Raw genomic sequence first — 13,246 nt, forward strand, 5'->3', positions numbered from 1 at the left:
GAATAGACAGGGGTGGTTTGCCCCCTACCATGAGGAATGACAGCAAATTCAGATGCCCCTTTCTCTGTGAGAAATATTTTCACATCTGATTGAAACACCTTGAGAACTCTGTTTTCTTCCAAGATCGGAGAAGGCTCTCTGTTTAGTGCTGTTTTCTCCTCCCTTGCAGATTCTTCCAGCTCACACTCTTCCTGGGGTGCAGTTCAAGAAATAACTTTTGAGGGTGTTTGTTTTTCCAGACAGCCCATGGCGCTGATTTTGTTTTTGAATGTTTTCTGTTGGCTCTAAGTCGGAGGCTTCCGAGTCTAGCGTGCCTCCTGCCAGCTATTTCCTGTTGCGAACACTTGGTAATGGAGTGAGCGCCTCATATTCTAAAACATGGTTGTGACTCAAATACCCACACCTGCTTGCACCCCGCACCGAAGCGAGGTCTTTGCCTCGAGTTAAAACACAAGTCTGCAGACACCCTCTGTAGACATTTAAAACATCATGTGGACTAGCTAACGGCTTGTAGGCTTGTAATATGTGGCAATGTTTACTAGGGAAACCACCAGCTCTTGAAATTCCTCCTCAGAAAAGCAAGAGAGGCCCTTGAAAAGGAGGCAGCTGAACCAAAAGGGAGGGCTACCTTCCAGATGTGTGTGCTAAATGGGGGGGGGGGGGGGGGGGGGGGGACGGGACGGGACCCCCTGCATGCACACACGTCTGATTTACTCCCACTGATTTCCTCGTGGCAGTTGCTGGTATCAAGTATGGGCAGCCTGAATGTTTTACAAAATATTTTACAAAATCTGAGTTCAGCGGTCAGCTGCTCTCACAGCTTGGCTGGGATGGGCAGCCTCCCAGACTCCACCCTGAGGCCTGGGGCTGTTTCAGCACCTCTGGGGCCTCAGAGTTCAGGCCAGGCCAGCAAGCTTGAAATAGCTCTGGAGCTGGGAACCTGCCTCTGGCCAGATGGACAGGGGCACTGGACAAGAGGCCGCTGTGGGTCTGTTTTGAAAGACATCTGTCTCATCTCTGCCTGGCCCTTCATGGGGCCATACTCTGCGCTGGTTGTCTACACTGGCCTGACCCCCCTGCTGCACCTCCATTCTAAACAGAATGACTCAGAGCCATGAGGCCTGGCCTCGCTCCCGCAAGGGACCAGATGTATCTGGGGTGCGTTGGTCTTGTTCTTCAGATCTTCAGCTTTTAATACATTTCTGAGTCTCTGCCTGGCCTGTGAGCTCGCTTCTTCCAGAGAGTCCTTTTTCCCACCTAGACTGTGGTTCCCATTCTAACCCCAGAATCGGCTTTGAGCTGCCTTCTGGGGATTCCATCCAGGACAATAGCTTCAGACAAGTTTAACTGGTTGACCTGTGATTACTTAGCACATTTCTAAGAAGAAAAAAGAGCTAACATTTATTGGCATTTATTGTGTACTAGGCAGGAAACCAGCTGGCTTAGTCGATCATCCCAATTAATCCTCCCAGTAACCCCCCCAGGTAGGCGGACTAAGGGATTAGTCTCTGAAGTGTCTTCGCTGGGACCCAAGTGATAGGAATCACACCTGCTCCTAATAGTGTTATGTGGGTGAATTTCGGTGACACTGTTTAGGTATGAAGTAAAACCTAAAGATCTGAAGATCCCTTGGCTGTTGATGATTCTGGCTACAGCCAATAGACCTACATGTCATCTGTACAGCTAGAGGATGAGTAAAATTCCCCCAAATGGAGAAGGTAATTGAGTCTGAAGAGTGACGCAGGCCTGTTCATTAATCACAATTAAAGTTTACTCAGGACACCTTACATACAGGGGCCCGGGGCCAGGACTGGGGGTGAAGCAGGCAGACACCACCCACTCGGACATTCAGCAGGACATGTCATGCATGTCTTTGTTCTACTAAGATCAATAGAGTAGTGTCTGTCACAAGTGCAGGTTAATGTCTGTAAAAGAGACCCTAGGGGAACTGATTGTCTTCCCAGAGTGGCCTGTTCACTAGTCATGGGCCAAAATGGTGTCCATAGAAGATAGAGTCACTTGGGCTTTCCTACACCACTCATTCCACTGGGTAAAAATGCCTCTGCTGATTTCTTCTCTAACCATAACTGAGACTGACCCTACCTGTTCCTGAAAGGTCCTTTTTGGCTATTTTTCATCATCTCCTTTGGGGGAACTATTTTGCTACCCTTGTTATTTTGCCCTATTTACATTGGGTTCCTGGGAAGCAGATGCTAGTTGGAACTGAGAGCACTGAGGGTGTGTCAGGGTAACAGCTGTGAAAGAAGAAAGGATGGAGCAGGACTGGGCAGGGGGAGACTGACAAAGTCCTGAAGCCTGCTGGGGAGCTCTGGGGCAAAGCTGGCAATAGGAGTCCCACTCCACTCGCTGGCAATAGCCAGGCCTGTCTCCTCTCACCATTCCCCAGGAATCACCCAGAGGAGTGTGAACTGAAAGCTGAGGTGGGCCTGGTGACACGCAGTGCTGAAGGCCGTGAGCTGACCAACATGTTCTCAACAAAAGGACACAATTCTTGCTTGAAGGGGACACCAGCTGGTACTTCTTGGCCACACAGCCCAGGGATTTGTCTACTCCTCCCTAATTCTGCTTTCTGTCATCCAGTCACCTCCTGACAGTGCACTGACTCCCAGTAGAAGACCTAGGAATAAGAGCACAGCATTAAGATGTTGCTTCTTAAAAATGGCCGACAGTCGGGGTGAAGGAGTATAATATAGGCAGAGAGAACCCCATGCACAGTGGCACTTTGAGAGCACTGGTCTGAAGTGGGGGTTCTGGGGTAGAGACAAGTGACGGAGCTCCAGTAGCCCTAAGGGGAAGATCAACATTGCGGGGGACATATCTTTTGCCACCTTGCTTGACCTTTGTCTGGTCTGGGGGCTAGATTGGTGCTTTCATTCTCTAATTCTGGCTAATCCGAGTTGTGCTTTCCTTCTCTTTCCTAAGGACTGTGTGAGGGTCAGAGCTGTGAGATGGAGGGGGACAGTGGGTGCCTCCACCCACACCCGACTCCGCCTCACCCCTCCCAAGTACTCACCTACCTTCTGGGCCTGCCTGGAATTACTTCTCGTTTGCCCTAAGGCTCTGTGCTTATGGATGTGGGACATTTGGGGTGTATAAAGCATGGAGGTAGAATCCCTACTTCAGGAGCGGCCTCTTCTGGCTCTTAAGAGATTTTAGCCCACTTTGGTTAGTCCAACCTGGTCATGATGAAATACACTAGGATGGGGCTGTGCCACAGCGAATCCCAAGATCATTGCCTGGATATGTTTCATATCAGGTGGAAATTTGAATCCCAGTTCCACCCATACTCTGCGATGTAAGCCTCGATTTTTCTCATCACAAAAAGATTGGCCATCATATCTATCTAGGGTTGTTTTAGATTGAAATAAGAGATTTGTTAACACAGTATGCAGTGCACAGCCTATAGCTAGAAGATAGTTCTTAGTTGAGATCAGTGCTAGTCCCTCTCGAATATTATAACTAGGTTGGTTTAATATAGTTCTAATATAAACACACCTGCAAGCCTTGCATTTTCAGTCAGCATTTACGCCTGTGCATCTAATAACCTAAGGTTTCTCTAATGTTCCACCTGCAGTTATTTTTAAAATCCCATTGGATGAGTACAAACAGCCCCCTGTTTTCCTTATCTAAATGTAATTAAGAACCAAGGGGTACAAAAGGGTCACACAGATATTCAATGGTGTCATCTCTGGCCAGCAAACAACCAAGAAAGTCCACTGATTGGAAGCCAAGGTTTTTTCCTTGTTCTGTGCACCTCTGTAAGAACTTGGCTCATCGGTTTTCCTAAACCATGGGCCTATTGAGCTGATATTCTTAGAACCAAAGTCCCTCAAACTGGGAAGAGTTCTGGAGAATCATGCGGATGGATCAGCAGGAAGGAAAATATCCACCAAAGCCAGCTCTAAGGAGCACCTTGTGCTTGACGAGAAAGCTTGTAAAACTTCAAGTGTCAGTCTCTAAACATACAAAAAAGGTCTGTCTGTACCCAAGTGGATTATGAGAGCTGTCCAGCCCGACCTTGTGCCAAAGAGTGTTGAAAAAGAAAAGCATGTTTAAAAATATCCAGAGTCTGCCGAGGAAAGGGGAGATTTGAGGAAAGACTGAGTGACATTAGCCAGAGCTTGCAGATGGGGATAGTGGAGTTACAGTTTCTTAAGTATTTTTTCTCTGCTGACTTGAAAACGGTGAAAGATTGGGAAAGAAGCCCCTATTTTGATGGAAGCTGTTTTGACAGAAGTGAAACCAGGCTTAGCATGAGGTGGGGGCAGACTCTGGCCAAGCCAGAGTGGAACAGATCCAGGGAGGGTTGAGATGAGCTGGGGAAATTGTTTCTAGTTGGAGCAGGGTCTGCTTGGAAGGAGGGAACTGTGGGCAGCAGACTTCAACCTTGCTTGACTTAGTGTGTGAGTAGCACCGTGTGGTTCTGAGATACGGAGGCTGTCGGGAGTCTCCTCTTTCACAGCGTCACCTGTGGGGAAGGGGGTGGACTCCTCTTGAATATTGCATTGCGTGGATTACTAGGTCGTTGTAAAATCTCAGATTCGGCTGGTTGCGGGGGGAGCGGGCCGAAAGGGAGAGTGTGTGGTGTGTACCGAACATCTGAAGAGGTGTGAGGCTCTGCTCCTGCATCATACATGCACCATGTGCTAAACTAAAGTCCCCTCAACACAGATTTAAGAAATGAAATGCATAGGGGACTGTTGCTAACTCCACAGCCTCCAGTGTCTCGCCAGGGAGGAGCATGGGAGATGTGTGGGAGCAACATGAGGCCCAGGCCCTGGGTCACCTTTGACACCTTGTCAGGGCTTGTGGCCTGCGCTTAGAAGACAAATTGAAAATGAGCTTTGGGATGTGGCCTGGCTGCAGCGACTCTCGTGTGGCTGACAGCCCTTTCCAGGGCCAGGACGACACAGGAGTTGGCATCGAAAACATACCTGGCAGCCCGCAGGGTTGACAGCAGGCGCAGGAGGAGGGCTTTTCTGTTTCCAGACAGGCCCCTCTCAAGCTCTCAGGCACGTCATATCAGAGAGGAATCAGTGTCTTTGGCTAGCCAGGGAGGTGTGGAAGCTTCAGGAGCACTGCTTGCAGGCAAAGGAAGCCTGAAAGGGATTTGGGTCCTTAACCCCAGAATTCTGACCTGGATGGAAATAACAGAGAGAAAACAAAAAATGAAGTGTGGTTGATGTGCGTGCATTGAACATGAATATATGAGCATATTGCACACGTTAAATAATGTCCAGAAGGAACACGTTCTAGGCTATGGATGTTATGTTCCAGCCCATTGCATGGTGTTGGGAAACTGCCGGATGAGTGTTAGTGAGGACAGAGCTGCTCTTGAAGCAGAGGTGGTATTTGATGACGTTGAAACAGTGGCAAGAGTGACAGAGACCAAATGGGGAAGAATGCCCACTCCACCAAAGTGCAGTCATGTGAACAACTCTGGAGGGGGGAGGGGCTGCCGGGAGACTCCAGGGCCCAAATGGGAGGTGTGGTCGCCCATAAGGCCCTGCCTCTATCGGCCTGCTGCCTCTCCTTCGTCACGTCCTGATACTCTGATCCTCACCTACTCCAGCTACCGTCCAGGCACCCCTCAGGTGACCATGCTCACACTGGCTCCTACCTCTATCTGGAATGTTCTCCCAGGTAGCTGCATGGCCAGTTTTCATCTTCGTCACATGTTAGTGTGTTCTACCCAGTGGGGCTACTTAGCCACGGCATTGAAAACCTCAGCCTGAGTCTGACTGCTGGCTCGTTTGGCCTCTTGATCGGGTTCCAAGTTTTCTGTTTTCCATAACTTGTCTCCCCTTCTAGCATACAAATAGTTGGATGCTTCTGTTACTAGAGCTACTGTTGATAGCCTGTCGCCCCTGTTAGACTGTAAACACCACAAAGACAGGAACTGTATTTTTGCCCAGGACTGTACGCCCAAATGCTTGGAACAATGCCTGGCATGTAGACAGAATTCAGTAACTACTTGGTGAATGGATGAATGAATGAATTTGTGATGAGCAAATAGTAATTTTATAAACAAAAAGATAACGTCATGAGAAAAGAAGTGAAATGAGTTCCCTGTGCACTGGCTGAGCTCATTGATTTCCCTGCTTAGGAATCAGTGTTCACATGCATCAGTCTGGCTTGACCAGTATTCACTTCGCCTCCTAGGAAAGAGGTAACCCACGTCATCAGTGTGAGTTAGCAGAGCTGTGTGGCAGGAGTTCTGATTCGATTCTGTATTGACTGCAGGTGGGACTCAGTTGTCAGAAACCCTGGTCTCCTCAGGGGTTTGATAAGGAAATGCACTCATTTGCAAATAGAAGCCCAGAGGTTCTCTTCTGAGGACCTGCTGCCTGTTTTAGAAGTTCAGTTCTCTGTCTCATCCCTGATCAGACATTTTCTACTAGTTTAACTTTTGAATTCCTATTTCCTAAAGGTACAGTGATCAAAAAGCTTTACAAAAGCTTTCATTGATTCATGCAGAAAGTGGTACATGAAAACCTTTGAGGAAAACTGAAAAGTCATGTGAACTTATTATCATGGGAGAGAAAAGGCCACACTTCTGTTTCCTTCCCCTGAAGCTGTACAAGAATGGAAAATGTGTAGTACATCCTGCTGTCAGGATACTTTGCTCTGAGGGCTGTGATTTGAAATCAGTTGTATTAATCTATATCAACTTTTAACGTAAATATGAAAATTAGTGATTCCTTGTTGCATAGAACTCAAAGTAATTTTTTTCGTTGTCCATACGATCATGCTGCTTTGTCCTAATTGTTTCTCCATACCCCCTCCCACCCACCCCACCCCCCCAACACACACACACCACACACACACCCTCCCATCTCATCCAGAAGCTTTTCACAGTAAACAGAAGGATCAGCTCTGCTTCAACTCAAGGGATGTTACAGCAGTGATACAGGGGATGGGATTTAAGCAGGGAAAGGGCACAGCCCATTAATGCGGCTCAGACACAGCTGTAGCCTTCACGGCTGGCACCCTGCATCCGTGTTTGTGGGCTTTCAAGGGTGGAACACCCATCTTCTTTCTTACGGTTCTTCATCTCATTGCACCTCTGTTTGATTCTACCTTAAAGACATATGTTCAGTACAGGTTCATTTTCAGGTGCACATTGACTTATTTCTTGGTTATAGATGTCAAGAATCACATATTGTCCCGCTCCTTTTTTAAGTTTGATGTTGGGGAGCAGGACCAATTCTAAATTGAGTTATTCTGAGTATTGTCCTACTAAATGTCAAGAACTCTCATTATTTTATGACCTACTAGAAAGCCAACAGTTGACGTACCATTGTTTCAGAGAGGTAGGCAAAAGACAAGCGTCCGCTGGGTCAGAAGTGAAGACTCCAGTTTTTCAGAGAACTGGCAGCAGTATGCATCTCAGCATGTTTGTGCTTCTTCCCCAAACCCCTTGTCCTGGGAGCAAGGTGGATCTCTGTCTGGTGTGCAGGTGGGTGTGGTTTGAGCTTCACTACTAAACTGTGGGCTTGTAACAGGTTGAGAATAATTGTTCATTTGGGGTGCATTTGAAAGACGAATACTCTATCACAGGCTGGGGAAGAAAATCTTGAATATTAACCGTGATTCTTCATTCTCAACTTGACCTCCCCAATCCAGATTTCATGGTCAAAAGTGAAATATAAGTTTTATAAAAGAACATCTTTTTCATATTCTCTACTCGGGACTACAGATCAAGGTGAGAGGGGAAAATTCCTGAATCTTAGCTGCTTGTGCTAAATAGAGGTAGTGAGAAGTAGCGCGAATTGGCTTAATCAGTTTCTCCCTCAACCAGTGGTTGAAACAGTGTTCTCATCATTTCTTTAGGCCTAGACTCTGTGGTGTCTTTTTAAAAAGATTTGTGTTATTTATGCATACAAGAGTATGGAGTATAGGCCACAGGTGTGAGATATTCACCAGAGACAGTAGGGAGCAGAAGAGGTGGATCCACTGAACTACACTGCTGAAAGGAACAGCTGGTGAGACAAGTCTGCTGCGCCGTGTGGGTCAGCTCCCTGGCCAGGGGTCGTGTTGCAGTGGCTGTGGATAGCTTCACAGTGCTGCGATTTAACCTATTGCACCACCAGGGAGGGCCCTTTGATGTGTTTTCAAAGCCTGAACCCCATCTTTCTCCATCTAATCAGGGCTCATTTTCTCTCTCACTATAAAAAATAAGCAAGGTATATTGATTTGTCAGAAAACTTTCTTTATGAGCTCACTAAGAATGTCAGTCATTCTTATTATGGTATTTGGCCCCCAAATGGCCCCTCCACAGGTTGCCAAAGAAAGCTGGACTTGGTCTAAGGAGGGGTTATAGAATGTGGGAGAAGTATGCCCCACCTTCATGGTGCCAGGGAGGCAGCACCTGAGAGAGAAACCTGTGGGGAGTCTGGTGACTAAATGACCCCAAGAAACAATGTTTATCATTTTCCCATTTCCTGTTAGGAGTTGTCCAAACTCCTCCATTTACTCAGCCCTTTGTTCCCTGAGAACCAGTAGACTTACAGCCTCCAACAGTCCTCTGGCTTAATTAGGCTCAGCAAGTTTTCAAAAGACAACCACTGGCTTTCCAGACCCCCATTTCTTCTTAGGCAGGAGGAAATCATGGATACGCATAACTCATCTCCATTCGTCCTGTGTGTTAGGCTGGCTGTTAGCAGCTAGTGCTATCCTGGAAGACTCGGACCCTCTCGTAATCATTCATCTATAAACATTTTCCTGGAGTTCGTGTTTATGCTCCTGTTGTTTGTACTGAAGACATGACACTTAGGTGAAGTGAGAATGGCTGCTTTGGTGAAGCGTCCAAGTTCCAGAGTTCATTAGTGTGTTCCGAGTTCCACAAGGTTTTCATCACAGCAGAGTAGAGACCTGTGCCCCATGATAGCCATCCAAGTGGTTCTGAATTTCACACTTATGTGCCCATGCTTCGGCTTGGCAGCATCCCTCTGTGGGTTCAGAGCTTGTGCCAGCTATCAATTATCAGTGGCTGGATGCCCAAGATGATTTTCGGAAGCAGCCAGAGAAATCTTCTCTCAGACTTTAGCACATCAGTCTAGAATTCCAAACTCAAGGTCACCTCACTCCTCTTTAGATAGGATCAGGATGTGATCAAATGCTATGTGTCTTTGCCTTCCAGCACCTACCTGTTCCTTGCCCATCTTCTCTCCGGCTCCCCATTCTTCTTCAAACTCCAGCCATCAGTTTTTCCAAGTGGGGTTGCCCACTTGAACCCCCTTCCCAAGCTCCTGCCCCTGGAAACCTAGACTCTAGAATTGTGACAGCATCAAGAAACAGGGGAGGTGCTTAGAACTAACCACTTCTTTTTTTTTTTTTTAAAGATTTTATTTAATACTCTGGTTTCTCTTCAGATCATATAAATCTTTCACCTTTTACTGAAGATTTCCATGTAAAGATTTTATTTATGTGTACAGAAATGAGGACCAGAGGTGTAGGGGTGGTGAGATGATTCAGAGTGGGGAGCAAAATAGGCAGATTGATGGAGCACACTGCTGAGGGGAGCAATGGGCAAGACAGGAGAGGTCTGTGATGCCATGTGGATCACCTCCGGGGCGGGATCGAACTTACACTGAAGTGGCCATGGCTTGGCTTAGCTTCTCGATGTAGCACTCCAATCTGTTGCGCCACTAGGGAGGGCCAAAACTAACCACTTTTTGAAGGAAAAAGAGGTAACGAACCTAGTCAGGTCAAGTGAAATGAAGAACCACAACACATGTCAAAGGGAAAGGTCTAAGCTCGAACTGAGAACCACATTCTGCTCTTTCTTTGTTTATCTTATGACCACCCTGGGATGGTCAACACCAAATTTTAATTGAATTAATACTTTTACATGCTGGGAGACAGTTTCAAATTTTGGGAAACAACCAAAAATAATCATATGGTAGAGAAGCTTCTTAAGGCTAATTTTGCTCACTGTTAAAAACAATAGCCTGTTTTTCTAAGAAGTGATTGTATTCTATTTCTCCTCTCAAATGTTAATTTTGAAATTTAAAGATTACAGAGGTAAGAATGCTAAGAAACAGAAAAGGAAATTAGAAGTTTGGATTAGTCAGGAAAGGGCTGGAAAAGTTAGGTAAGTCATTGCAATACAGATGAATCAGGAATGTGAGAACATTACATTTAAGGTGATTTGATGAAATGCAAGAAAATGACCCCTGCCTAAAAGTCTCTTTCTCATCAGCTGGCCACAGTGCCAGTGTCATTCATGACACTTTGTCTTTGAAGGAAAGACAGTGTTCAGGAAGGAATAAAACAACCTGTCATACAGTTCCTGTAAGGTGTCAAGGACTTATTTATTGCTAGGAAGCCAGAAGATGGTGCTGAACTAAAGATAAACTCCTCTAGCTTTATAATTTTATTGAGTATGATCCCCGCCAAAGGAATAAAATACTCTCGGTCATGGAAACTTCCAAGGTTCTTGTCACTTCTGTGAGCGTAGAGATGGCAAAGATACTCAAGGCCTTGTTCTTTGTCTCAGGGCAGAGTTGGGGGATTGGAAAAAAAAAAAAGTTTTCTGGTTATTATTCATCAAGTTGTCCAGAGTTTTGTTTTTTACATATTCTTTTATTATTTTTTTTCTTGAAATACAGTTGACATATAGCAAATTAGCTTTGGGTGTACAACATGATTATTTGACTTCTGTACACAATGAAAATGATCACCACAAAAACTTATTTCTTATTGAAGCAATTTTTTGAATTTGTTGTATAATCTTGATGGTCTATGAGCACCCTCCAGTCCATTGTGTCCCCACAACTTAGGTATTTTATAGTTGCAAATGTGTACCTCTTGATCCCTTCACGCATTCTGCACCTCCCCAAGTTTGTTGAGTCCGGGTAAGACTCAAGGCCGAAACCCAAAAGCAGTCTTAAAGGAATGGCCTCTCCAGATAATGACTTTTGCAGGTTGAGGGTGGGTTTTCCAGGGGCCTAGGACAACTTGGATACAAAAGAACTGCTTCTGTTTTTCCAGGTTTGTGTTCTGTCCTTGGCACTGACTGGGTTAGTAGTGGTGAGCTGACTTGTTCCATAATCCCCAAGATGCTTGCTGGGAAACTGTTGCTCACAATGATTAGAACATGAAAGCAACTTAGAGGTGACCCATTTTAACACTCTCATCTTGCAGTGAGGACAGTGAACAAGGAGCCAATCAGCAGCATGGGGTCAGAGCATGAGTCTGGGGAGCAGACAGAGCCAACCCCCACTGAGCAGCTATGTGAATGTAGGCAAGTTCAGTAATGTTTCATAGTACCTTCATCTGTAATGATAGTTCTTACTCAAAGAATGGGCATAAAATGTGGCCAGTTATTATAGCTGCTATGGTTTTTGTTTTTAAAATTTCTCTTTCAGATATGCTAGGGTTTTTTGGTGGTTTTTTGGATTTACTTCATGCATACAGAACTGGGGTACAGGGGCAGTGAGAGGCTTCATCAGAGACAGAGCAGGGAGCAGAACAGGCACATCAATGAAGTACACTGAGGGGAGCAGTGGGCGGGTCAGGAGAGGTCTTCCATGCCATGTGGATCACCTCCAGGGCCAGGGATCAAACTTGCAGTGAAGTGGCTGCAGCTAGCTTGCAGTGCTGTATTCTAACATGTTGCACCACCAGGGAGGACCTATATCTGCTGTTTTTAAATTGAGATGTAATTTATATAATACAAAATTCATTTCAAAGTACGTATTCATTGTATTGTGTAACCATCACCACTGTCTTAATTCCAGAACATTCCATTACACCCAAGTAACCCTGTACCTGTTAACTGTCAGCCCCAATTTTCCCTTCCCTCCAGCACTTGATAAGTACTAATCCATTTTCTGTCTTTAGGGAGTTGCCTATTCTGAACATGAATTCTAAGTGCCCAGATAGACCTCTTGTGGTCTGGCATCTGTCAATGTTTCACCCAAGTTGTAACAAGTACTTTCACCCAAGATTCACTCATATCATAGCATATACTTCATTCTTTTTTATTGCCAAGTAGTATTTCATTAGGGATAGACCACATTGTGTTTAGTCAGCCATCAGCGTTGGTTATTTGGTCAAATTTCCATTGTTTTTACTAAGTTGGGTCAAAGCCACAGAGGCAGTTTTCTCAATCTGGTCCTGTTTTGACTTTCTCATATTACCCCCATAGTATCTGAGCATGCCTATTGTCCTAATAGTAGCAGTTTGTTCAAAGAAACCCTTAAGACCTGACTAGCTTCTTTTGAGATTTTATACCTTTACAAGAACTTTCCAGTCTTGGAAAAATGCACTATTCAAGGAAATGAAATCTAAACATTGTAGGAAAATGGTGGTGAGGACCAGGCTTAATTTTCATTGTCTAGGTTCCAGCAGACAGAACTTTATGCCTGTTCATAAAGTATTTCAAAGAAGAACCTGGTTTTGGTGTGTAAATGTACTACATGGTTGACTGCCCGGGATCAAAGAAGGCTTTTTATTAGCTCTCATTGATATCTAAGCATCCTTCCCTTTTGTTTACTTTATTCCATAGCAGAAGTAAAGAAGAAGTATCCTCTTCTTTTGTTAGACTGTCACTGTCACCATCTTAACCTGACTACTTGGACTTCCAACCGAGCCAGGTCTGAGCTTCAGGTGGGAGAGCAGGGAACTGGGTGTAGCTGGGAATGTTCTGTTCTTCACTCGCTCAAGAAGTAAGCACATAGCCCCAGGCCTTCTCTCTGTGGGCACAGGAAGACCAGATGCAGGCCCCGTTCATTTATGATTTGGTTGTTGACATTCTTTGCTTGGGAGCAGGTGATGTGTAGAATGTGGCAGGATTCCAGTGGGGAAGGGCATTCTCTGGGCTCACCCGAGGCTGTGCCTCCTTATCTTGGGTGGCACAAGAGTAGGTTCTAGCCCAGCCCAGCTTCCTGACTTTGAGCAAGTGTTTTCTTTCCTAAGCCCTAATGATCCTGTCCTGAACACGCTCATTACGATCTCATCTGAGGTTCCATTTTCTGCTATTCTTGAAGATCTGGAGTCGTCATTGTGTCAGCCTTCACATGCATTATCTCCTTTATATTAATTCCTGCCACTAAGTGTTGGCAGTCCCTGAGACACAAGTAAGCCCAGCCCTTGTCTGGGTCAAGCTAAGCATCCCTCCTGCCCTCCACCCTTCCTGGTAGACACCATTTCCAGCAGCTTTTGCCCTGGCTGCTCCAGGTAGTCTTTCTCTATGAGGCAGACTGGTTTTCTGCTGTTC

General features: G+C 45.7%; 1 protein-coding gene across 3 annotated transcripts in view; it reads left to right on the forward strand.

The window, feature by feature from the left end:
* PDZD2 (PDZ domain containing 2) overlaps positions 1-13,246 on the forward strand; it is a 207,979-nt gene that overhangs the window by 106,164 nt on the left and 88,569 nt on the right. The window lies entirely within an intron of this gene.

This window comes from Condylura cristata, unplaced genomic scaffold (genome assembly GCF_000260355.1).
Source record: "Condylura cristata isolate star-nosed mole 26May11 unplaced genomic scaffold, ConCri1.0 scaffold00007, whole genome shotgun sequence".
NCBI classification, from domain to species: Eukaryota; Metazoa; Chordata; class Mammalia; order Eulipotyphla; family Talpidae; genus Condylura; species Condylura cristata.